Below are 26,697 nucleotides of genomic sequence, written 5' to 3' on the forward strand. Positions count from 1 at the left end.
AAAAAAAAAAAAAAAAAAAAAAAAAAAAACAGAATTAAGAGTAATCCATTTCTGAAATATTACGACACATAAATTCTAAAATTTCAATGACACAGCAGTCATGTGTGTGCTCTTACACTATATCTGGATACCCAAATGCAGAAAGGGAAAAAAATATCTAGACAATAGCTGGCCTATTTCCACTAATATATAAGTAGACATGTGAATAGACAGTACGATGGACGATACTATACTACACATATTCTGCGATCTCCACTCCGTAACATATTGCCAATCATCTTCAATACTCCGTATTACCCAAGAATAGTGATAATCTAATGTTTGGACACCTATACAAATAGATTTACTTTTTTAAGTTCCCATCAGATTTGTCATACCACCCACCCATACTCTCTACTACTTGGATGTACTTCCTTCTCTTATATAGTGGGTTATTAAGCAAACAACTGAACAACATACAGTCAACAGTTAGTTGGAATGGATACCTCTGACTTAACCAACAACAAATCCAAGTCCACTTCATAGTCAGACAATTGGATTCACAGAAGTAAGCTTCATATAAAGAAACTGATAAGAAAATTAAACAAATTTATATTTGAAATGATCTTGCAAAACAGAATGTAATTAGCAGAAAATATTGGCACTACCTCTACTCGGTTCTGTAGGGAAGCAACACAATTAATTATCTCATCCACCATAAGGGCCTTTCCAGTTACCTGTCAAGATAAATTTTAGATCCCTATCTCTCTTCTTTAAAGCCAGAGCTGCTTGCATTATTGCAAATCATAACAGTAAATTAAGATATCCTGCAAATAGAAACTCATCGACGACCTTGCATGATGCAAGCCATGTAAACCTGCAAGTAATCCACACAAAAAAATACACAAATCAAATTAAGTTTTCTTCTTAATCTGTATAATATAACAATATTGTTTTCCATCAAACATGAAATTTTATGGTGAAACCATCCAAGAACAAATTGCGTATATCTTTCAGCAACACTATCATTCAACAGTATTTCTTAACTATACAACTGGAATCACAGCTTTATGTATTGAAAAACACAACAATGGTATTTCACCAGAAAAGACTAAAAAAGGTAGATGCAGCTGAAATATTAGGGGTTGTATAGGTGTGGTACTTGACGATAAGCTGCCAGAAAATTTGTCCTTTTGTGGTAATGCTAATCTCCATAAATGAAATGAGTTGACGAAAAGTCTATAAGCTTAATGCAAAAATTACCATCAATCTTATAGAGGATCCAAATGCAGTAAGCACAATACAGTTAGTTTATCAATACCTTTAGAATAATGGGTTCGTCACCATCTGCACCTCCTTTGATTTATTTCAAGCATCTACATTGATACTGCTACCATTGCTCTTAAAAAATGATAAATACTGAGTTGGTCGAAGCACCATCTCCTCCAAATAGCCATTAATAGATCTAATAATCTCTAATGGAAAAGATAATGACTCGGTACAAATAACTCAATATTCCTGAGCACAAACAATCGTTTAGCTCTCTCTGATAGTTAAACGAATCAAAAGTATGGAAGGATAAGGAGATTAGTAGTTAAATGCAAGGCATAGTCAATCAAATCAGAATTATGTGAAAACAAAAACATTAAAACCAATCAACATACTACTGAAGATTTGTCAAATAGAAAACTGATTGAAATACCTAATATTAAGAATTCCATCGCTTATTTTTTATACCGAAAAAATGAAAACCCAATATTAACAGAGAGCGCTAAGAACCCTGATTTGAAAAACCTCAAATGAGTCGTACCTGTTCTTCTTAGTAGTACTTTAACATTGATTGAAAAAACAAGAATATGATTTCTTTCTTACACACTTAAAACAATACATTCCTGCATTTATACATGTCTGACTAAGACAAGAGATGTTCTAACATGACAGGCTGTGAACAGCTCACACTCAGCCAATAAGGGTCATTTCTCACACACTCAGACACACGTGAGAACTCTATACTATTAGCCCCCCTCAAGCTGGAGGTTGTGACTAGAGATAACCTTTAGCTTGTCTCTGAGTGTAGAAAACCTTGGTCCTGCCAGTCCCTTGGTGAGAATATCTGCAATTTGATCCCAAGTTGAAATATATGTGACCTGAATGTTTTTGTTCTGAACAAGTTCTCTGACAAAATGATAGTCAATGGCCAGATGTTTCATTTTACTATGAAATACTGGATTAGATGACAGAGAAACCGCACTTTGATTGTCACAAGATATCAATGGTGGAGCAGGAAGCAAGAGATGAAGATCCTTAAGTAGTTGACAAACCCAAACAATTTCTGCTGTGGTATTGGCTAGAGACCTGTATTCTGATTCAGTGGAACTTCTTGAGACACTACTTGTCTTTTGCTAGACCAAGAAATTGGATTAGGACCAAAAAATATACAAAAACCTCCTGTAGATCTTCTTGTATCAATTGATCCTGCCCAGTCAGCATCACTAAAGCCATGTAATGTAAGAAGACCTTTGGAAAACAGTATACCATAGTCTAGGGTGCCTTTGATGTATCTTAGAATTCTCTTGGCTGCAATAAAGTGTTGATCAGTAGGAGCTTGCATATAAAGACATACCTGATTCACAGCAAAACCAATTTCAGGCCTTGTCCAAGTAAGATATTATAGAGCACCCACTAATGATCTGTATTTACTTGGATATGCTAATGGAGTACCAGCTGAAGCAGTGAGTGAAGTAGAGAGTGAGACTGGTGTACTACAGGGTTTAGCACCAGTCATATTGAATTTCTCCAATAAGTCCAAGGCATACTTAGGTTGACTAAGAAAAAGGTTTTTTGAATTTCTTTTCACCTGAAGACCAAGAAAATAATGAAGAGAGCCCAAGTCATGAATGAGAAGAATTTGTAACAATTTATCATACCAAGCTCTGGGAGCTTGCTTCAGACCATATATGGATTTATGTAGTTTACATACATAATGTGGCTTGGTTTGATCAACAAAGCCTGGAGGTTGTTGCATATAGACATCTTCAGCTAAATCCCCATGTAAAAAGGAATTACTAACATCTAATTGTTTCATTACCCAGTTGAAATGAACTGCCAATGAAATGATTAGTCTAATAGTTGTTGGTTTGGCTACAGGACTGAAAGTTTCTGTATAGTCAATTCCTTCTTGTTGATGAAACCCTTTGGCCACCAGTCTAGATTTACATTTATCTAAAGAACCATCAGCCTTATATTTGATTCTAAACACCCACTTACAGCCTACAACATTATAGGATGGATCTGGTGCAACAAGTGTATATGTGCCTGCATCCTTAAGGGCTGTATGTTCTTCTTCCATAAAATGTTTCCATTGAGGTATTCTCATTGCCTTAGAATAACAAGTAGGTGTTGGTGGTGGAATATCAGAGGTAAAATTTTCTGATAGAACATACTTTGTATTAAAAACTTTGGGTTTAAAAATACCTCTTTTACCCCTTGTTACCATGGAGTGTGAATTAGCCAGTGAAGAAATACCAGAAGCTGAAGTATGTTCAGAAATAGTTGTAGTGGATGCATCAGATGACTTAACAATATTTGAAGGATCAGTAGATAAAGTATCAATAGATGGAGCTGGTGAGGTTGATGTTGCAGGTGTTGGTGCAGATATCTTGGTATATGGAGCTGTAGAAGCAGTATCAGTTGGTGCTGATGAATTTGTAATGCCAGGAAGTATTGTATCTGAAGATCTCAATGGGAAGAAAGTCTCATTAAATACTACATGTCTAGAGATATATACTTTCCCTATTTTAATATCTAAACATCTGTATCCTTTGTGCATAGAACTATAACCAATAAAAACACAGTGTACACTCCTTGGTTGGAGTTTATGTGTAGTGTAAGGCCTTATCCATGGAAAACATGATGAACCAAAGGATCTGAAGAAGGAATAATCTGGTTTCTGACCAAACAACTTTTCAAAAGGAGATAAGTAATCCAAACTTCTAACAGGCAGTCTATTAATAACATAATTGGCTGTATGAAAAGAATCAACCCAAAATTTTTCTGACAGACCTGATTGAATTAAGAAAGTTATCCCTGTGTCTACAAGATGTCTGTGTTTGGACTCAGCCAGTCCATTTTGTTCTTGAGTGTGAGGGCAAGAAACCTCATGAATAATTCCATGTATACTCAGAAATTCTTGTAGTGCATTATTGATGAATTCCCCTCCCCCATCAGTTCTGATTTTAACAATTGAAGTATGCAGTAACTTTTCAGTCATAGATTTGAAATGTAGAAAAATATCTTTGAATTCAGACTTTTCAGACAGAGGAAATATCCAACAGAATCTTGAATAGTCATCTATGAGATTAACATAATATCTGAAACCACTTGAAGAGATTACAGGACTAGGACCCCATAAGTCCATATGCACTAGTTCTAGTGGAGATTGAGCCCTGTTTGAAGATAGAGTAAAGGGCAATTTATGACTTTTGCCTAGATGACAGTCATTACAAAATAGTGGTGTTTTGACTAAACTAGAAAGTTGCATATCTCTGCACACCTTTTGAAGTACTTGAAATGATGGATGAGCCAACCTTTGATGCCAAACTGTAGCTGAATTCTTGTTGCTAAAGAAAGCTTTATTCTTAGTAGACTTGGAAAAATTCACTGGATATAATCCTCCTTTACGTGGTCCTTGTAAAATGATCTTCCCAGTTGAGTAATCCTTAACAGCAAAACCAATAGAATCAAAAGTAATAGAACAGTTGTTGTCACTAGTGAATTTATGCACTGATAATAAGTTTTGAGATGATTTTGGAACAAGAAGCACATTGTTTAGATTAAAAGAATGAGAGGAAGCTGTTTTAGACACATGACCAATATGAGTAATTGGCATACCTTCTCCATTAGCTGTTTGAATCTCATATGCCCCTTCAAAAGATGTTGCTTCAGGAAATTCAGATTCATCATTAGTGATATGACTGTTTGCTCCAGAGTCAGCATACCAAGGATTTTCACCCATGATATTGGCAGTAGCAAGCATGGCACTGAGATTTTGAGGAGTATAGCTGTTCTGATAGGCAAAATTTAATCTGTGTCTGCATTCCAAAGCAAGATGACCAGTTTTGTTGCAGATCTGACAAATCTTGTCAGTTATTGGTGGTGGAGCAGAAGAAGAAGGAGCTGAACTATAGTGAGGTCTTGGATGGAAATGAGGTGATGTTGTGGATGAAGAAGCAGAATGCATCTGAAATTGAGAATAACCTCTTGGATAAAAAGATGGGGGTGGTCTGATGTATCCAGAGTATGGAACTGCAGGTCTTGAAGAATTATGATAACCTCTGCCACTACTTCTATAATTTTGAACAAAAGGTCTTGTAGCAGCAAATGCCTTTGAATTGGCCTCAGTAAGTAAGTTCTTTTGCTTATTTGTAACAATTATTTCTTCAGTAAGAAGCAGATTATGAAGTTCCTTTGAAGAGATTGGTGGATTGCGAATACGAATAGATGTACAGAAAGAACTATAATCTTGGCCTAACCCATTGAGTATAGTAACTACCAATTCATCATCATGAATTTGTGAACCAGCAGCAAACAATTCATCTGTTATTTTCTTGATTTCACTTAGGAAGGTAGAAACTGTACCTGACCCAAGTTTTGTGGATTGAAGTTTGAGACGAAGTTGAATTGAATGTGTAAAGGAGCTTCTTGCATACCTAGAATCAATATTATCCCATAAATCTTTCGAAGAATCAGCTCCAACAACGTATGGAATTACAGATTCAAAGATAGACATCTGAATCCAGAGTACAAGAGTAGTATCATCATCATGCCAAGCTGTATAACCAGAATTGACGCCATTATTGAGCAGATAAGGTGGACATGGTAAAGATCCATCAAGAAAACCATTGACTCTGTATCGACGCAGAAGTGGTAGAAGAAGTGATTTCCAGGTAAGGAAATTGTCATCCTTGAGTTTGTAACTGAGTATTTGTGAAATTTGATTGAGAGGAACTTGAGAGATTCTTGATTCATATGCTGCCATTGAAAGAACATATAAGAAAGTAATGAAAGTAGACTGAAAAATTGAATTGAAGTAAGATGATTGATTAAAGTTTTGATTGTATTGAAGAAATTAAATCTGAAAATTGGTTGATAGGTTGAACGCCATTAATGGCTATTGCGGAAGCTTTATCTGATACCATAGTAGTACTTTAACATTGATTGAAAAAACAAGAATCTGATTTCTTTCTTACACACTTAAAACAATACATTCTTGCATTTATACATGTCTGACTAAGACAAGAGATGTTCTAACATGACAGGCTGTGAACAGCTCACACTCAGCCAATAAAGGTCATTTCTCACACACTCAGACACACGTGAGAACTCTATACTATTACTTCTTCGATGTTTTGGGAAGATTTCTAGATGCATCAGAGTTTATAGGCTAGTGAGCTCTTGAGAAGAAACGTATGTAAGTGAGTTAATGAGGTTCAAAGAAGATTCCATTCGATTGCCTCTATATTGATTTCAAAGAAGAAACAAATATTCAACATAAATCCCATTGATTGCCAAGGTTTTGAAACGGACGGGACTTGCTTCTTCTGTTTTGTGCGTTTTGTTTACATTTTTCATTCAAGAGATTAATTAAACGCATTGAATGAGACACTTTCCTAAACCGAGATAGGGGTGAATTCTAAAATAGGGGTGAATTCTAAACCGAGATTTATCTTTTGCACTTTCCTAAAATAGGGGTGAATTCTAAACCGAGATTTATCTTTTGCACTTTCCTCCACTTTTAAAGCAATGACAGCCGCTGATGGGAGAAAAGAATTTATTAACGTTCGTCGGATTGGTCAAGACACTTTTGTTTTTGTTTTTGATTTTGTAAGATAGATTAAAAAAATAAATCAAGGACAACGTATTTACTCCGTCACCGTGAACACATGCTGTTGCATGAGATCCGATACATAAATTTGATAAGTAAAAGATTATCGGATGCATCTTTAATCCAATAAATAAATAAAAGAATATAAATTGAGAAAAAAAGGAGAACCCAACAAACAAACTGGTATAATGCACAGAGTACCACACAAATATTTTTCTAGTTCAGAGTTTTCAGAGCAGCTAAACTTTGGAACTCACTATCACCTGTTCTCTGCAAATCTGCTAACCTCATCGAAGTTTAAAGGTAAGCATTAATATAATCATATCTAGTTTGAGTATAAAAAATACTTAAATTATTTGCAGTATTGGTTACCTTAATAATACTGATTTTCTTTTTAGTGATTAATCGATTTAGGTATCTTTAGTTTCTGCTTAATTATACCTTTTTACCCTTATCATGTGGATGTTTTGAACTTTCTGGGGTCGAAAATGAAATGAGTGGTTGGTTGGTTGAAATTGTGTTTTATCCTCTCTGGTTAATTCTGTTAATAGGATTTCAATTGGGTTTCAGTTGAACTGTTGAATTATGGGGTTTGAACATCTGTTTAATGAAATCTTAAATGGGTTTTGATGGAACTTGGTTGGTCAACATTGTTTGTTTGGTTGATGGGTTTTTTCTTATGCATACTTTGTATGAAATTAAATTCTAGAGTGTTGTTGTTGTACCTGGGTTTGTCTTGTTTCAGAAATGTATGATAAAAGAACTCTTGTGCTGGGATTTTATTGTCATTTTGCTTATTGGTGATGATGCATGTATGAAGACTCTTAACTGCTGTGTTTGGCGCAACTAGTCCTCCATTTTTTGGTTTCAGATTTCACTTTGCATTTTCTTGGTTTAATTGGCTTCTGCAATTTAGTACTTTTGATTTTTGTTCTGGTTGCCGGCGCATTTCTCGTCTGTTTGTGTTTGAGTTTTTAATGATAAAATAAAGTGAATTAAAGTAGAGCAAATTTGAATTGAGAAAGTAAATTTTGGGGCTATGACCATGTCAATTCATTGGCTGTTCATTGATTTCATTAGCTTCCTATAAGATTGCGGTAGGCAACAATTGAGATGTCCAATAAATTTGTTATTCCCAAGCTACCATACTGATCATATCCCTCTTCGTATAGTTTTATGCTCTCGTGATATTTCCACTCTTGTATTTTACTTGTGTTCTCAAACTTATTTCATTGTTTTTCAGGTTAGGATCTTATTTACGGGTTGCTGTTGTATGCTTTTCTGCTAGCAGTGGCAAGGAGAATAACTACTTAATCATGTCAAAGGGATTAGACCATGATACTCTGAATGAAAACGTCAAGAAAGTTCAATATGCTGTAAGAGGTGAACTATATCTCCGAGCTTCAGAAAGAAGGGAAGAAGGTAAATAGTTTTTCAACTTCTTGTCGTTTTTGGACTATATCTAACTTCTTGTCATTTATGGATTGGATATCCTTATATCATGGGAAGGTGACTTGTAATCATCTGTTATTAACTTGTTCAAAGGTTTTCTTCAAATTTCTTAGATTTTCAGTTGTTCATCCACAGATTATTTTCACAAATGTTGGTAACCCTCACGCTTTAGGACAGAAGCCACTGTCATTCCCACGCCAGGTCATCTCCATTCTTTATTTATTAATCTTTTATATGAATTTACTGTGTTCGTCCTCACGTTTACAATTTGACCACATTTGTGAAATTGTTATGGAATTATTAGAGATGTTTTCATCTTTATATTTGTTCTTATACAAGATAATGCCTTATAACAGGTGATCGCTCTATGCCAAGCTCCATTTCTACTAGACGATCCTAATGTGGGCTTGTCTTTCCAGCAGATGCTATCGCAAGAGCTGAACATTATCTTTCATTGACATCTGGTGGTTTAGGTGAGCTCCAATGATGTCCTTAATATCTTGTTCATTCATATGAAATATCTTGTTCATTCATATGAAATAGCTTCATCGTTTTGGAAGTCCAGTTTGGATTGCTGTTGGGGTAAAATCAGCACAAAGAATAAATTCTCCTGAAACAAATGACAACGGACACTCATAATGCTTGTATAATCAGGTGCTTACAGTGATTCTCGAGGTCTTCCAGGAATTAGGAAGGAAGTTGCTGACTTCATTGAGAAGCGAGATGGATATCCAAGGTAATATTGAACTAGGGACACACCTTATTTTTTGTCTCTGGCGCCGTGGGTTTTTGTTCTCTGAAATAGAAGTTGACCGTGTTTGTACCGATCACAGTGACCCAGAACTCATATTTCTCACGGATGGTGCCAGCAAAGGAGTAATGCAGATGTTGAATACCATTATCCGTGGTGAAAAAGATGGGGTATTAAAATCAGTAACACTAACAAATAGTGATCATTTTATTCTCTTGGGTGACAATGGTTGTCTACAATCTCTAATTTTGGATTTTCTACTGTTCTTTACTGTCAGATTTTGGTTCCTGTTCCTCAGTACCCACTTTACTCTGCGGCAATATCTTTATATGGTGGTTCTCTTGTTCCATATTACTTAGGGGAGTCGGCTAACTGGGGTCTGGATGTCAATAACCTTCGCCAATCAGTTGCACATGCCCATTCAATGGGAATAACTGTAAGCATCTCATGTGTTTGAAAACTTATCTATTCCTCTTGGAAGATCATCTGGTTTCCTAACTTGTTATAGAAAATTGAATTTTTGTCCAATCATTCAAATTTATGATATTACACATTGTAACCCTGAATCCAGTCCTTTATGTCTTGGAATGTGATCAGGTCAGAGCTATGGTGATTATAAACCCAGGAAACCCTACTGGTCAGTGTCTGAGTATAGATAATCTACAGGAGTTGTTACGATTTTGTTCCCGAGAAAAATTAGTCCTCCTCGCGGATGAAGTTTATCAGCAGAACGTATACCAGGATCAATGTCCATTTATAAGTGCAAGAAAGGTATGATATGTTTGTATGATATATTCCTAATTTCAGTTAACCTATTGGGGATTTTATAGAGTAAAAACTAATTTCTCAGAATGATATAAGGTTTTGCTAGACATGGGCACACCGATTAGCAAGGATGTTCAGCTCGTGTCTTTCCACATTGTCTCCAAAGGTTATTGGGGAGAATGTGGTCAGCGTGGAGGATACTTTGAGATGACCAATATTCCTGCCGAGGTTTCTTTCTTCCCAAAATTTGATGTCTTTTTACTCTTGAAGTTTTGTTTATTCGTTTAAGTATCTTTGCCCTTGGGAATTATCTAATCATTGCATTTCCTTTTTCTTGTCGATCCGGTGCAGTCTGTGGATGAGATTTATAAGGTTGCATCCATATCGCTCAGTCCAAATGTCCCTGGGCAGATCTTTGTAAGTGAAAAAATCACTTAGAATCACACTTTTAACATAGCTGTTATTCTTTTAGCACTTTTAAGTGTTTGATGCTATTGTATTCTGAGACCCCAAACTTATTTTGTTTTATCAGTTAGGTCTGATGGTCAACCCTCCAAAGCCTGGAGATATCTCGTATCTGAAGTTTGTGCAGGAGAGGTATGGATGGCTTACATTAAGTTGTTTAGAACTTAAAATACAACGACCAGTGATACAGTTTGCTTTACAAATATCTTATAAACAATAATGTTCCAAGTCATAAAATAATGCAGCAAAACGATCCTTGATTCATTGAGGAAAAGGGCACACATTATGACCAATGGCTTTAACAGTTGCAGAAACGTTGTCTGCAATTTCACGGAAGGTGAGTGGTAGTTAAACAACAGCATGCTTCTATTTCTTGTTTTTACTATTTTGAAGTCTCTAGAGGAATAGGTGTAATGAGAATAGTGGTTACAGGAGCCATGTATTCCTTTCCACAAATACGTCTTCCTCCAAAAGCAATCGAGGCTGCGAAAATGGCTGGAAAGTTCCCGATGTTTACTATTGTCTGAAGCTCTTGGAGGCAACAGGCATTTCAACTGTCCCTGGTTCAGGTTTTGGCCAAAAAGAAGGGTAATTAGCTTTCTGTTAAATGTTTTCTCGAGTAGTAGGTGATTATTGTGTTGTGTTTGAAATTCCATATTAGGGTCTTGATCTATAATTGTTGTCAACTTCAATAGTAAATTCATGGTTAATTTGTTTCTATGTTCCAGTGTCTTCCACTTGAGGACCACTATCTTACCAGCCGAAGAAGACATGCCAGCAATCATGGATAGTTTCAAGAAACACCTTTCCTCAAACTACCTTTCAATTTCTCCCAAGTTGTTGAATCTTGAAGTTCAGGAATCACCCTCCCTTTACAGAACAGATCAACCAAAATCCCTGAAAAACCGTCTCTAACACTAGCATTTAAAGCATCACCGATGTTAATAAAAAGCCGACCTGGGCTATCGTTCTCGAGCTTCAAAAGACTAAAATACTCTCTGCCTACTAAAATAACAGACGGATCAAGTTCCCATCCATGAATTATGACTTCCGGGTATAATTCTAATATAATTCTTGCAGCTGAACCAGCTCCAAACCCTAGAATTCCTAATGGACCTCCTCCTGGTGGCAAAATTGGGGGAAATGAAGCAAAAACATCGAAATATGTTTCTGTGAGTAATTTGAAAATAAATGATACACTGTGGATGTTTCCTGGTGCGTCTAATAGAAGTAATCTTGAACCTGCAAATGGATGATCAGCTCTTCTCGATACTTCTATAACACGAATGTAATTGTATCTTGATTTAAATTTGACTAGGGTTTTAACTTGATCAATTGGAATTCCTTCTTCTACGGACTTTTCTTCTATCTTCTTTCGATCATTTGTTAGATATCGTTTCCGTGAATTCGATTTTGATGCTTCAATAGCAACATTTCTCTTCTGATTAAGTGAAAATCTGAGGTTCTTAACGTTTTTCAAGGGATTGTCGATTTGAAATGGTTTCAGAGTAACCAACGATTGAATTTGGTATTGGTAACAAAATAAATTAGTAATGGTAATCATCTCGCTCGTGCGCGTTAGAGATAGAAGAGCTCGAATTTTGTAGCCACTCGCTGTGATTATAGGATTATTATTATTATTATTATTATTATTATTTTTCAGACGATTTTACTCTTTCTATTTGAGATATCGACTAACATTGGAATTATCTAATTTTATTTGGCAAAAGGCAACCCTGGGGTTGCAGGCGCAGGTGCGGTGGCAAGAGATGCGAACTGTAATTTTGTAGGAGCCATGAGTATTGGCTTAGGCAGAACTACAAATTTCCTAGCGGAGCTGTATGTAGTTATTGTGGGCCTGGAGTGGGCTTTGAAGTGGGAGGTCCGTAAAATTGTGGTGAGAACTGATTCAGTTGGAGCTTTAACGGCCCTTTCTACCTCTAATGCTCCTTGGTTCGCTCAGCAAAGGTGGAGAGATATTCAAGGCAAATACGTGAAGTCAATTTTGCTGCTGATACTATGGCTAATAGAGGTTGTTTGCTAAGAAATGGAGTAGGCATGAATTATGAAGAAAGACCCTATTTTCTTAGGTCTTTAGAATATTCAAATATCTCTTATTTCAGATTTAAGTAGTTTGTAAGTTTTTGGGGTCTTTGAACCTCTTTTTTTGTAAACTTTTCGTAAATATTTGTTATTTATCAATACAATTTCAACTTACCAAAAAAAAGAATCTAATTTTATTTGGGGTAACATGGGTAGTCACGGTTTCTTAAGCCCAACCATTTGGAAAATGCTCTCCCACACGACAGCGCAGGGAGAACTTATAAGCTAGCGCCCATGAGTCGTTGGATGACAAGTTTGTTTTATTTTCATCCGTTGATGATGAATACCCAACTGTCAATAAATATATATTCAAATAAGTCCTCTTCTTAGTTTAATAAAATTAAAAAGGTCCTTATGAATTTTAATATTTCATGGTCTAGACCTTCTCATCACATTAAGCAATACTTTGGTTTTCACGCCTTTCCTCTGCTGTGTGATCTTTTTGTTAAAAGATGAATCCTTGTCGAAACCTAGCACATGAATTCGAATCTAGCGAACATATCATTGATGCCAGTTGGGAGAAATCACAAGCCAAGAATGGTATATCATCTAGATCTCTTTGTGTTTTTATTTCCCTTCTTTCTAATTACTCTAACTTTGTATTATTAGAACTCCAATTCTCCAAATTCTTTGTATGGTAGTCCAAATTCTTTGTATGGTATGGGATAAGAATAAAAGTGATAATCAATAGTTTATTAAGATTTATTCCAATAAATAAGTTTAATAGTTTGATTATTGAAGAATTGAGTAAAAAATCGTGGTTACACTGATACTAGAACTACTACAGATAAGACAATAACTGTCCATGTACGGAACAAAAAGTAGAAGAGAATCCATTTTTTACTCCATAAATGGAGTAATTGATGAATATAAATTAAATTTGAGGGTCAACTTGAAATAATATATATTTTGGATAGTTGTCGCCAGCTGTATAATTTCATAAAGAAAACAAAAGACAGAGATCTTAACATATCCAATGGCTAGCACGTGCTAGCTTATAAACCATTTGTACGCTGTCGCGTGGGGTAGCACAGCCCAAAGCATTTGGTATGTCAGAAATCAAAAAAACTTGGTTTCAGAAACACAAGGAAGAAGATTTAAATTTGATCAGTGCTCTCATTTTTGGTGCTCTAAAACGGGCAAAAAAAGGAGTCTGAAACTCAAGGAAAGAATTTTTTTTTGCATAAAAGAGGATAAAACCTCACAATACATGACACATTAAACGGTTACAGGAATTTTTCAACATCATTACAGGATTTTTCAACATCATTATCCTATCAACCGATCCAAAGTATCTCCACCAATTCTGGACTTTCCATCCCAATTTTACAGACCTAAACACCATTCCAGAATTCCTACAAGACCAAATAGGATCACAGAGATTAACTAGTTTTGAAACAAAACTAGTTTGTATGACTGCAAAGAGCAGTGGTTGGATCAAATCCAACCCCATGATTTCAAGAACATGTAAGTCTAGCTCACATGAATTAAGTTTTTCATAATCATAGTATCTTACACCTAAATCTAAATTACAGAGTCTTGTAGAAATCTAATAGAGGTTTTGCTGAACGGGTTACCCCCTCCCTCTCTCTTTTGCTTAAAAGTAAATAATTTTTCAGGGTTTTATCTTTGGAAACTGTAGTAGAGGTTTTGTAGAATCTAGTTTTATCAGTTGTAGTAATGTTCTAAACAATTCAATCAACATTTAGGTCAAGTAATTGTAGCTCAAATCATGAATAGGAATTTGTATCGCCTGTCAGATTATTGTTTGTATGTTCTAACTTAGGAGACGTTAAAATAGGACCCGGGTGTCAACTATCATTTAGGAAGTGTAGCTAAAGAGCATTTCTCTCTGATTTTCGGTTACCGATGGAAATTTGAAAATTGATACATCATACATGTAAATCTTTGTTTGATTGAATATACAAGCCAAAATACATTTTTTTCTGCAATATATCTCTGAGTAAAATAATCTTTGCTTATTATTATGCACACAAGGAACTTGATCTATTTTACAAAATTCACACTTCACAAATACACACCACAATCTGAATTTAATATGCAACCAATAGAAATACAATATTAACGGTGGTCCAACAAATCCGGCTGTTTAAGCTCCATTTTCTTGTTTTGGTGATGATGACTTATGCGAAGATGACTTACATGTGATGGCCTTCTTCACCTTGGCGATTGAATGCTTGACTTGTGATCCTACCCCTGATAGTATATTGTGTGATTTCTTGTGAGCTGGTTTCACATCAACATCAACTGAGGCTTCTACCATTACTGGAGCATCAGACCTTGAGTCTTTTATCTGTTCATCTTCTTCTTTATCCGCTGAATGCTTTTCTTCTTGTTGTGCATCTTTTCAACTTGAACAGTTAGAGGCACTTTACATTCCAATGGTTCTTGCTTCTTCACAGAAGATTATCTTTCGAAGTCTAGTGTGAGATCGAACATTGATGGTTCTGTTTCGCTGATTGATTCTTTGTACTGTCCACACTCTGCTTCTTTTGGTTTCCCATTAATCTCTGAAATTTCTTTTGGTTTCTGCTCCTCTATGTTGTTTTTCAGTTCGGTGCTTCCACTTTGATCCTCTAGCAATGTTGCAGTGTTTGCCTCTGTGGCCTTACCGAGGTCCACTTCTCTTGACCTCTCCTCTTCATTTGTTGTATCACCGGCTTCAGGAATCCTTTCAAAGTTTTAAGGAATTCTGTTGCGGTTTTCCAGGTTCACGGTAGTTTCTTTCACTATTATCTCCATGACTGAAGGTTGGTCAACAGATAAACCTTCTGGTCCTGGTTTTGGAAATTCCTCCGGCTTTGAGCTTTCTGTTGTCTCACTTTCACAGACCTTTGCTTCTTGCTTGAGATCAGTTTTCGTTTGACTTTGATCTTCAACAAAAGATTCAGAAGTATTGTTGATCTTGCCAGTGCTGGCCATGACACTTTCCTCTGTTGTTTCCTGATCAGCAGCCAAGACAACCTGGGTTTCTTCATGTTGTGGAATTTGAATTTTTGTATATTTGCTTTCACATGATCTTTCTTCACACCTTCCTTTAAGATATTCGCTTCTGGAGCTTGTAGAGCAAATCAAAGTGTTAATAATTGTACAAGTACTAAGCTTCTGAAAAAAATTCTCGTGTTACTAACGCATACGTCATTCTTTACGTGCTCAGCTTCTTCTACTGTAGTTATGGCTTGTGTCTCAATATGTTCCCCTTCATGTTCTCTAGCCTTTCCTTCTTTATATGGGATATCGCCTGCTAAAGCCTCGTCAACAACTGAAGTATCAATCATGGTGGCTACATTTTGATCATTTCGGGAAAAGGCTTCAGTAGTTTCATTACACTTTGATACTGACTCAAAAGGGGTGCTCCAAAGGTTGTTGCCTTCAATAAATTGTCAATGGCTCTTGCATCTTCCGTTGCATTTGTCTTGGTCTCTGAATTTGTTGGGGGTAGCTTCTTCAATCTCCAGAGAAGAGGGTTTAACTACCATGACATTCATGTTTTCTGTTGGTTCTGCTTCACATGGTGTATTATTAGTAGGTTTTTCATGAATGTTCATGTCTGGGCCTTCCTCATTCTTTGCTGGAACTATTTCTCTTGTTTCAGTGGAAACTGTCATTTCTTTGTTCATCTCCTCCAATATTATCTGCATAAGAAGTTTCAAGTTCATAAATTAAAAATAAAATAGTGTGTCATGGAGACTCAAGGAACTATAGATAAATTCAAGTTTGGACCTTGGACACTTCCTCTTCTTTTGTGATCAACATCTCAGTTTTCTTGTTTGCATTGTCGTCCTCAAATCACTGCATGACCCATTAACCGTAAATGCTTGCACTTATCCAACCAAAAAGTAGTGCTTAAACAAGAAGAGGAAAAATATGAGATTAATCTCTCTTACTTGGATTTCTTCTATTAGAGTTCCATCCTTTGTGATCTTTGTTGCCTCATTAGTCTCTGCAATCTGGTCAGCTATCGGATCATTATCTGATTCTGCATGTTCAAGCTTCATGTAAGTTTCTATGAATGGCTCTCTTGCATGGGCTTCTTGACGACTTTCTGTAACAGTATCCTTTCCAACTGATGTCGGGCATGGTTCCTCAACACATCCTTCTTCACCATGTATCTGCTTTGCATTGATTTCGTTGGTACCAGAGTTCTCAGATCTCGCACACACCTTTAAAATAGATAAAGTTAAACTGACTGAAGAATATAAATAGATATATTAGATAAAGCTCACTTTGTATTCCCAGACCTCTTGTACAATTTCTGTTTTTAGGTATTCATTTTCTTCTCTTTCCTTAATATGGGTTTCTTCCATCAAGTGTTCCTTTCCCGTAGTCTCTACTAGAGAGATTTCCCCAATGTTTCCATCTCCAAAAGGTACAACGTCCTTGCCATCTTCATCATTTCCAGTCCTCTTTGTTTTAAGGAGCACATCACGAGTTTGAGCTTCAGACACAAATTCCCTAGTCTTTTGAGGAATGCCGGGTTCAGGATTGGAGGCTTCATTATTACACTCTCCGCCTACTTCTCATACTAACTTTTCTTCAACTGATGAGTTCATTTTGGCTGAATCGTCTTCACTGTGGAGTGTACTTTTTACCTCGAGACTTTCAATTTTTCACCAAGATTAACTAGTATTTCGCAATTCTGCACGGGACACTACATCAATTAAGGAGTGTAGATTGAGGAAGAGAATGATGGTTTTAAGTAAACTCAACTGATGAAAAATAACATTAAAAATTTGGATCTTATATATATCATTGTTAACTAACCTCTTCATTTGGTTTATCACACATGGAGGTATCATCCTTGTAGTCTTCATTGCATTGCTCTTCATGGTTCTTAACTTGCACATTACTATATGTAACATCTTTTATGCGGGTCTTCGCTTGCACCAAGTGTCTCAGTTTCTTCCTCCACCTTCGAGAAACACTCTTCTAACTCATTGTTTTCTGATTTCATTTGCCATGCTCCTGATTCCGAAGTTCGTCATTCTTTCAGATTTTCTTCATAATTTTCTAATGGTTCTGTTAGTTCCTTCCATTCCAACACAGAACCAGTTTTCCGTTCTGAGACATTCTCCCCTCGAGCACAAGCAGGAGAAAGATCTAGTTTCTCAGCTTCTTTCATGGGCTATACATTTGGAGTCTCATTTATATCTCCAAACTCCACAGGAGATACTTTAAGCTTTTTGCATTCTTCTTCTTTGTGTGGATGTGTCCCTGTTGTTATCTCTGGGGAAATACGAGTGTCCACATTCTTATCCTGGGTTTCATCTTCCATTTGGTCCTCGTCTATTAGAACCTCATCTACTGCAGTAACTTGAGTGTCTTGTGCATCTTCTTTATCAGCTTCAATATTCTAACATATTATACTCTCAACTTCAACTTCTGCATTGTGCTCAACGTCTAATGCATCTATCATGGTAGGATTATCTTTTAAGGTTACAAAATTTTGTGTTTCAAACATCAATGCAGAGTATTCCTGAAGATTTTCTTCTGTTTTCTCAGTAGCATTATCAAATCGACTAGTTGCTTCTTCTCTTTGATCTTCAGATCCAGAGGAATCATCAGATGTTGGGACTACTTCCTTGATTTCTTCTTCAAATTTTTTTCCACCAAGCTTATCCTCAATTGATTTTTCCTGGGTTTAGTTTCCATCTCTGGTGCTGCTAAATTGATATATTAATTCGGAATTCTCTACATACTTCGCACTTTTGATATCCTCATCCACTAGTATAGTCTCTATTTCAACTATTTCTAGATTCTTTTTTGACATAACCAATACCATAGGGAAGCACACTTTTCTCGTTTTCTAGTTCAACCTTTTGTAAGCTTGTCTCTGTTGTTTCCTTGCATTCCTCACGTGTCTCGCAAATCAATGTAGAGGGAGGTTCCGACATCAACTATGACTTTTCTTCAAGGTTTGCACTTTCAACTTCATCCTTTATAATAGGCTCAATGGTTTCAACATGTTCTAGAGTCTTCTCTTCAGAACAAATACCTGCTGGCAACGCAATCTTCTCAAATTCTAATTTAACTGGCTGTGAGCTTCTTTCTTCTGTTTCCAATAAAGCAGATTCAGTTTTTGTCATACTGGGAAGATCTTCGGTTGTTTCTTGGTCATTTTCTTCCAACACCTCGGATATTAAAGTAAAAGTTTTTGGGAGCTCGTCATTAACTAATTTATTTGGTTTTGGCTTTTCCGTCATGCTTGCAACACCAGGTTTGCTATTAAGATTTTCCTCACCTAGTACAGTTGTTATTTCTTTCTTCGCGTTGGATTCTTTCGCATCAATATTCTGTTCGTTGCTAATTATATCAGTGCCCTGCACCTGTTTAGTTAATAGTTAGAGTTTCACTATCATATAAAACATAAGGAATTAGATATTATGCAGTCATATATATGCCGAAGCTGCTAACCTTTTTAACTGCTTTGTCACTTGTAGATACTACATATAGTCTCGTTGCAACATCTTTTTCTGTGATCTGTTTTTCAATTTACTCACTTTTTTCAGCTCTCTGAACTTCCTGTATAACCGGCACGATACATAGAGAGGAAGGGAAACAACGTGAATAATTTTATATAACCCATCTTACCTTTCCATCTTCGGAGTGTACTTGTGGGCCTGTCTCTTCAGGCTTCAAACTGGGTCTTGTCTCTCTGAATTTTCCAGCCTCCATGTTCTCCTCTTGAGTGTTTTGAACAATTAAATGATTTCGCCAGATCCAATATGCTGCTGGTATATAGTAATTTGTCATTTTTTTTCCAGTTTCTGTTGAAGCTGCAATGCTCAGATCCTCATCCGTTGTTTCAGAGGCATCTCTGAGCTTTTCTGCCAGATCAATTGGTTCAAGTTTCCCAGAATCCCTTTCAACTGATTCGACCAACCCATCAACTTTCTTATGGTGTAAAGTTCCATTTTCTGTGTCTTTGATCTCTTCAGTTGCTTCTATATTTAGTGCCTCTTTATGGTCATCTTGTTTTGGTTTCAGATTGGAAACAAATATATTATCTTCATCCTTCCATAAAGTATTTGTTTCTCCATTCTGAAAAATTTCACAGGAATCGGCTGTTCGTAGATTCTGCTGCATAAATGCTAGGTCAATGAGGTTTACTTCTTGCATTAAAATGGAGTCAAAATTGAGATTTTTTTTTAGACTAAGCAGTTTCATGTAAAGGAAAGTTATAACTTATAAATGTAGTTAACCTCTTCCTGAAGTGTAGTCTAATTCCTGGTATGGTCAATTCCACTTAATTCCTCATTTTGTATATCTTTTGAAAAGATGAGGGTACCCAAATACACCACAATCTTTAAAATATCCTCCTATAAGTCCTCTTACCTAAAGTGATTGTCTATGGACAAAGTCGAGACAATACGACAAATCGGTAGTCACACTTTGTGTGATCATCTATGGATACGAGATCGAGACAATACAACAATCAAAGTGTGATTACTTGATAATATGTTCGGACTTAACCAAAATCTATAGGATCACTATCAAGTAAAGCGGAGTTCACGTTTGTGCATTTTACTACTAATTATAATAAGGGATTTTTGAGTTTTCCCCCCTAAACAAATTAGTGATTGAGCTTTCCCCCTCAACTTGTTAATAGTATTAACTTTGCCCCCTAATTTAATATTCTGGACAAAAAATCCCTTCTTCTCCAACACATTGAAAATGGTTTTTACAGTGATTCTTTTATAAACGAGTCCCCATTCTTTAATTGATCTAACTGTTGGAAAAACGATTAATAAAAATATTTTTTAAAGATTTTAATTTAGTGTTTCTTTTGTGAATGAAAACTTATTAGTCCCACATAGTGGAGTTTCCACTCTTTAGTTGTTTTTAAGAGACTATATAAGATTTTTAGTCCCACATAGGGGAGGAGCTCTTCTTAACTTGAGTTTGTCAATTATATAGACAAATTCACTTCTTTTGTAAAAGTATGGAAAAAAAAAGGGGTTGCTCTATATTCTAGAGGGACCCCTATATGGTAAAGGGGTTGCTCTATATTTTAGAGGGACCCCTAAGGGAAAACATGGAAAAGGGTTTTCTCTATATTTTAGAGAGACCCCAAAGGGGATTCTCTATATTTTAGAGAGACCCCCAAGGGAAATATTTTGTATTGCTTTCTTTAGCATTCACGATTTTCCTTAATGTTTTTTTCGGAGTTGCCAAGATCAAGTTGAGCATCTACTACATATGCTAGTAGTATGTGTATTAGGGTGTTTTATCCTGGAGATATCCGTCCTGTGAGGGCTATAGCATCACTCTTGAGTGTAGCCGGGCGCTAATGTCTTAAGGACAGCGTGTTGAACACGCGACTCACTCTGTTTTCCAAAGTTTTGCCCTGTTGCTGTTGCGGAGATATGGGGAGCTTGTTCATTTCGTCAAAGCAATCACTTCCACTATAAAGGAGCTAAGTATCAATAACTTTTTGCTTATTTAATTTTTCTTTGTTTTTGATTATTGCACCCAACAATCTTAAGACATTAGTTATTTGTAATAATCGAAAATGGTTGGTCTTGTGAATCATGGATGTTAATTGTGGAGTGAAAAACAAAAAACGAATTTTTGGTCAGCTGTAGATTTTCGAATTTATCTCTCAACATAGAAGTAATTTCGATGACCCCTTTTGACACAACGTAGTAGACATCCTGATAGTTACTCGCTTAAAATTTCAGAATTTTTGGAGTTGTAAAAATATTTTTTTGATATTTTACAAAACAGAAAAACGTTTCTGAAAAATTCTGATGAGCAGAAATTTGTTGTTAACTAAATTAATTTTTGTGGGGTAACCATGAGTAAAACGAAGTTTGTAATCTAGATGTTATCTTCAAAACTCATATTTTACTTTCTGATTTGGAATTGTGATTTGTGAATAAAGGTGTCATCTCCGAGGGACATGGCTAATAGCCGCATGTGGTTGGAAACAAATCTTCCAAAGATGGCAAAGGTGAGAACATCGAACGCAACACTAAGCGTGGTCTTCATAATAAAGGTATGTTTCGTAAACCTGAATCTAGCATTACTTTAATTAAGGGTGATTTTTATGTTTGTAAATTCCTAGCCATATGGCAGTAAATTGTATACAACGTAAAAACCTTAATAAGTACTAAGTTAATGCTAATTTAGTTGAAACAAACTAGAACGAGTTCAGTGGCATGATGTCGGAAGTTATTTTAATAACCAATGTGAGAGATATTGATGGGTGGACTTTGGAGCCACTAAGCATGTTTGCTGAAATAGAGACCTGTTCACCTCCTATTAGAGGATAGGGGATGTCGAGAAACTCTATATGAGTAACTCATCTGCAACAGAGGTTGCATAAAAGGAAAAGGTCGAGCAGAAGCTCATATCTGTAATATTCTCACATTGAATGAAGTTTTCATGTTCCGGGCATATGCAAGAATCTTGTATCTTTTTATGTTGTAGATGGTAAAAGATTGAAGATCTTAAGTGAATTTAGAAAACTTGTTGTAACTAAGGGCAATGATTTTTTAGGCGACGGTTATAAGACTTAGGGTCTTTATAAGCTTAAAGGAAAATCTGATAAAATGAACATAGTTGATTCTTTTGCTTTTTTTTGTGTGACTTTGACATGTAAATTATAAGTCAATGCATAAACTGGATAGCATAGGCTACGTACCCAAATTTAACTTGGATATTGAACATAAAAGTTAAATTCGCGTAGAATCAAAATATTATAAAAAACCTTTTAGCAAAATGTTCATAGAAATTCTAAACCCTTAGAATTAATTCACTCGGACCTAGTTGACATGAATCTGGTTCAAACTAGAGGTGGTAAGAAATGGTTTATTACTTTTATAGACGACTGTACTAGGTATTGTCATATATATTTGCTTAGAGGTAAGGATGATGCCTTAGAACCTTTAAGATGTATAAAATTGAAGTTGAAAACCAAATGAATACTACCATTAAAACCATTAGGTCTGACCGTGGTGGTGAGTATAAAATTCCGAAAGGAGATTTCTGTGTAAAACATGGCATAATACACGAAGTTACCCCTCCTTATTCACCTCAGTCGAGTGGTGTAGATGAACGTAAGAACCGTACCCTTAAGGAGATGATGAATGCCATGTTAATTAGTTCAGGATTACCTTCGAACTTGTGGGGGGAAGCCGTCCTCTCAGCCTGCTATATCCTGAACATAGTACCTTTTAAAGGATCAGATAAAACTCCATATGAACTGTGGAAAGGTAGACAACCTTATTATGCATACTTCAAAGTGTGTGGGTGTTTGTCTAAGGTTGCCATCCCTAAACCTAAAATATAGGACCCAAAAATATAGCTTCGTCCATAATATTTACCGAAACCCCACTCTGCTAAGAAGCTTCATTTAGTGAAATGGACTAAGTCCGTCTGAACTAGACTTGGGATCATGCTAGTTTACCTCCGGGAAGTAAGACCATAGGATGCATATGAGTCTTTAAGAGGAAACGTAAGGTAGATGGAACTGTGGAAAAATTATGAGGCTAGGTTGATATCTAAAGGATATAAACTAAAAGTAGGTGTACATTTCCTTGATTCTAATTCGCCTGTGACAAGAATTACTTCCTTTGAGATGCTAATTATTATTACTGCCATAAACAACTTAGAGATACATCAGATGGATGTTAATACAAATTTTATAAAGCCGTGAATTAGATAAAGAAATTTACATAGACCAACCTGCGGACTTTGTAGTGAAAGGTTGTGAAGACAAAGATTGCAAGTTGAACAAATCTTTGTATTGTTTTCAAATAATCACGTAAACAGTGACATGATAATTTGATCATGTGATAATGAGTAGTGGATTTAAGGTAATGAATCTGACAAGTATATTTGCAAGTAACTTGTTAAGGATGCCTATGTGATTGTATGCTTGTATATTGATGATATGCTTATACTTGATATAAACGTAGATATAATTAATTCCACTAAAACATACGCTGAATGAGAACGTTGACTTGAAAGACTTAGACCTTATTGATGTAATCATAAGGATCAGGATTAGAAGATAATCTAACATCTATAGTCTTAGTCATTCTCATTGTGTTGAATTTGTGCTTATGAGATACAATCAGTCTGATTGTAAGCATGCCTTACTCCGTACGATTCTTCTTGTAGATTCGAGAAAAATAAGAGTAATGGAATATCTTAACTTGAATACTCAAGAGTTATAGGATGTATGATGAATTTAGTGAACTGTAAGAGTCCATACATTACCTATATTGTGAGTAAGTTAAGTATATATACTTGTAGTCCAGAACAAGAGCATTTGGATGCGCTTAATAGAGTATTATGGTACCTAAAATACTCTATTACCTTTTGTTTTATTTATGAAAGGTATCTTGTTGTCCTTGAGGGACTTTGTGATGCAAACTGGATAGTTGAATCAGAGGAGTCTAAGTCTACGAGTGGATATGTTTTCACTCTAGCAAGAGGGTTTGTTTCTGGAAGTTTTTCAGACAAACATATATTGCTCAATTCATTATGGAATCTGAGAGTATTGCGTTAGATAAAGCACGAGAGGGGGCCGAGTGCCTAAGATGCTTTTTAGAAGACATTCCTCTCTGACATAGGCCTGTGCCAGCTATATCTATACATTGTGTTAGCAAAGCTATAATAGTTAAAGCTAAGTAATAACTAATCTCAATCGGCGTTATTTCCATTGATTGGCTAAAGTCCAAGGAGAATTTCGCGCAACCTTTGACGAAATGTTTGTACAAAGAGATAGTTAAAAATGCATCGAGGGGGTTGGGGCTTAAGCTCATATATTAAACTTACCATGAAGGATACTCAACCTTGCTGACTGGAGATCCCATGATCAAGGTTTCGAATGAGAAACTAATTTGTGGTGGGTAAAGGTAAACACTATCAGAGATTTTCATTCTCTGTCCCTTCCCTATGGTGTAGACGTGATAGTGTGACTGCATGTGGAGGATGACTTTTTAATAAGTCTTAATGAGTTCTATAATTTCAATTTAAGATTGAAGTGGGGTGTAGAAGTAAACACTCTTGATGGATATCACCTATCTGAATGGGGAAGTGGGTCGCTTCCTATGAGAATATGAGCTGATTCTCTAGAGCATTCTGAGAAACAGGATAAGTCCAGGGCCAAAACGGACACAACGACACGAGCTTGGCAGCAACCTTAGAGATATCATGCGTGGTTATTATCGCGGATTACACCAAACGCTAGCAGTTCAAGACATCGCGTTCACTGCCTAGCAAGTAGTTCCGGTAATCTCTCACTAAGCAAAGGTTCAAGACCTCATGGACACCTCTGCCTATAGTGGTATTTCCTGTTTTTCGTTTTTATCTATTTTTAATTCATTTTGAGAAAATGAGTTTTATGTTGTTTTTATGGTCTTGGTATTACTAGTTCTTAGGACCTAAGGGTCACTAAGGGTTCACTAGTTCATGATTTTTCACTTTGGTGAAAGAAACCTTTAGTCTCACTTGTGAGAAACTAAAGATGAAAGCTCTCTATACTATTATGATTTATGCAATCCATAGTATGACCCTGGGATCAACACACTACTGTGTGAAGGAGAGGACGTTGAAATGGCTAGTATGAATTCAACATGCACGATCTGTCTGTTTGTTCAGTCAGTTCGGGTCGTGAGATTGGGTTGTTGATTTACCAAGATCTATCTGTGTTTTTCACGTTTTATTGAGTTTTCATTCATGTGGGGGATTGTTGGAAAAACGATTAATAAAAATACTTTTTAAAGATTTTAATTTAGTGTGTCTTTTGCGAGTGAAAACTTATTAGTCCCACATAGTGGAGTTTCCACTCTTTAGTTGTTTTTAAGAGACTATATAAGATTTTTAGTCCCATATAGGGGAGGAGCTCTTCTTAACTTGAGTTTGTCAATTATATAAACAAATTCACTTCTTTTGTAAAAGTATGGAAAAAAAAGGGGTTGCTCTATATTCTAGAGGGACCCCTATATGGTAAAGGGGTTGCTCTATATTTTAGAGGGACCCCTAGGGGAAAACATGGAAAAGGGTTTTCTCTATATTTTAGAGAGACCCCAAAGGGGATTCTCTATATTTTAAAGAGACCCCCAAGGGAAATATTTTGTATTGCTTTCTTTAGCATTCGCGATTTTCCTTAATGTTTTTTTCGAAGTTGCCAAGCTCAAGTTGAGCATCTACTACATATGCTAGTAGTAGGTGTATTAGGGTGTTTTATCCTGGAGATATCCGTCCTGTGATGGCTATAGCATCACTCTTGAGTGTAGCCGGGCGCTAATGTCTTAAGGACAGTGTGTTGAACACGCGACTCACTCTGTTTTCCAAAGTTTTGCCCTGTTACTGTTGCGGAGGTATGGGAAGCTTGTTCATTTCGTCAAAGCAATCACTTCCACTATAAAGGAGCTAAGTATCAATAACTTTTTGCTTATTTGATTTTTCTTTGTTTTTGATTATTGCACTCAACACTAACCTATATCAAGAATTAATACTAATAATACATTTCGGTTTTCTTTCATTGTTCGGTTGATCTTTAACTTTCAGGAACTTTCCAACAAAAAGGATGAAGGATGTTGACCGGCAAACTCATTTATACTCAATGATATAATAATGTGTTTCCAATTTGTTGATTTACTGACAAAAATTAGGAAATTGATAAAGAAAGCTTGGATTTTAATGTTTGTGGTGTCCCGTAAGATTGGTTTAGACTGGCACCTTTTAATTGAACAACTATAAGTTTAGAATTAATTAATCCCAAATTGAATTCGTAAGAGAAGATGTTAACAATTAACAGAAGAAGAATATCAAACTTCTTAGTATTTTATTGTCATTTAACGCCTATGCCTTTGTTTGATGTTGTCCTGACCTCCACCTGCATTTATCATCATCTAAGATTGAGCTACTTCCGTGTGTGACAATATAAATCAATATTTCCATGTGACAATGAGATGAGCATGCCTACGATCTCTGTTTGATTGTGGCCAGAGTCAGAAAACAAAGGAAGAAAATATATTAGTGGCTGTCACAATAGTTAATCTTAGCATTAGATTTCTTATATACATGAAGTTAATGGTTAGAGAAGAAGGGTTTTTTGGTCCAGAATATTAATTTAGGGGGAAAAGTTAGTGCAATTAACAAGTTATGGGGCAAGCTCAATCACTAATTTGTTTAGGGGTGAAAATTCAAAAAACCCTTATAATAAACAATTATAATTACGGAAATATAAAAGTAAAAGATACATCAAGATTTTGTTAACGAGGAAACCGCAAATGCAGAAAACCACCGGGATCTAGTCCAG

The 26,697-nt window shown here is 35.9% G+C and overlaps 1 pseudogene; it reads left to right on the forward strand.

Moving 5' to 3' along the window:
- Positions 1-7,020: 7,020 nt before the first annotated feature.
- On the forward strand, positions 7,021-11,654 carry LOC113300146 (annotated as a pseudogene).
- Positions 11,655-26,697: the final 15,043 nt, after the last annotated feature.

The sequence above is a fragment of the Papaver somniferum genome, chromosome 7 (genome assembly GCF_003573695.1).
Source record: "Papaver somniferum cultivar HN1 chromosome 7, ASM357369v1, whole genome shotgun sequence".
Lineage (NCBI taxonomy): Eukaryota > Viridiplantae > Streptophyta > Magnoliopsida > Ranunculales > Papaveraceae > Papaver > Papaver somniferum.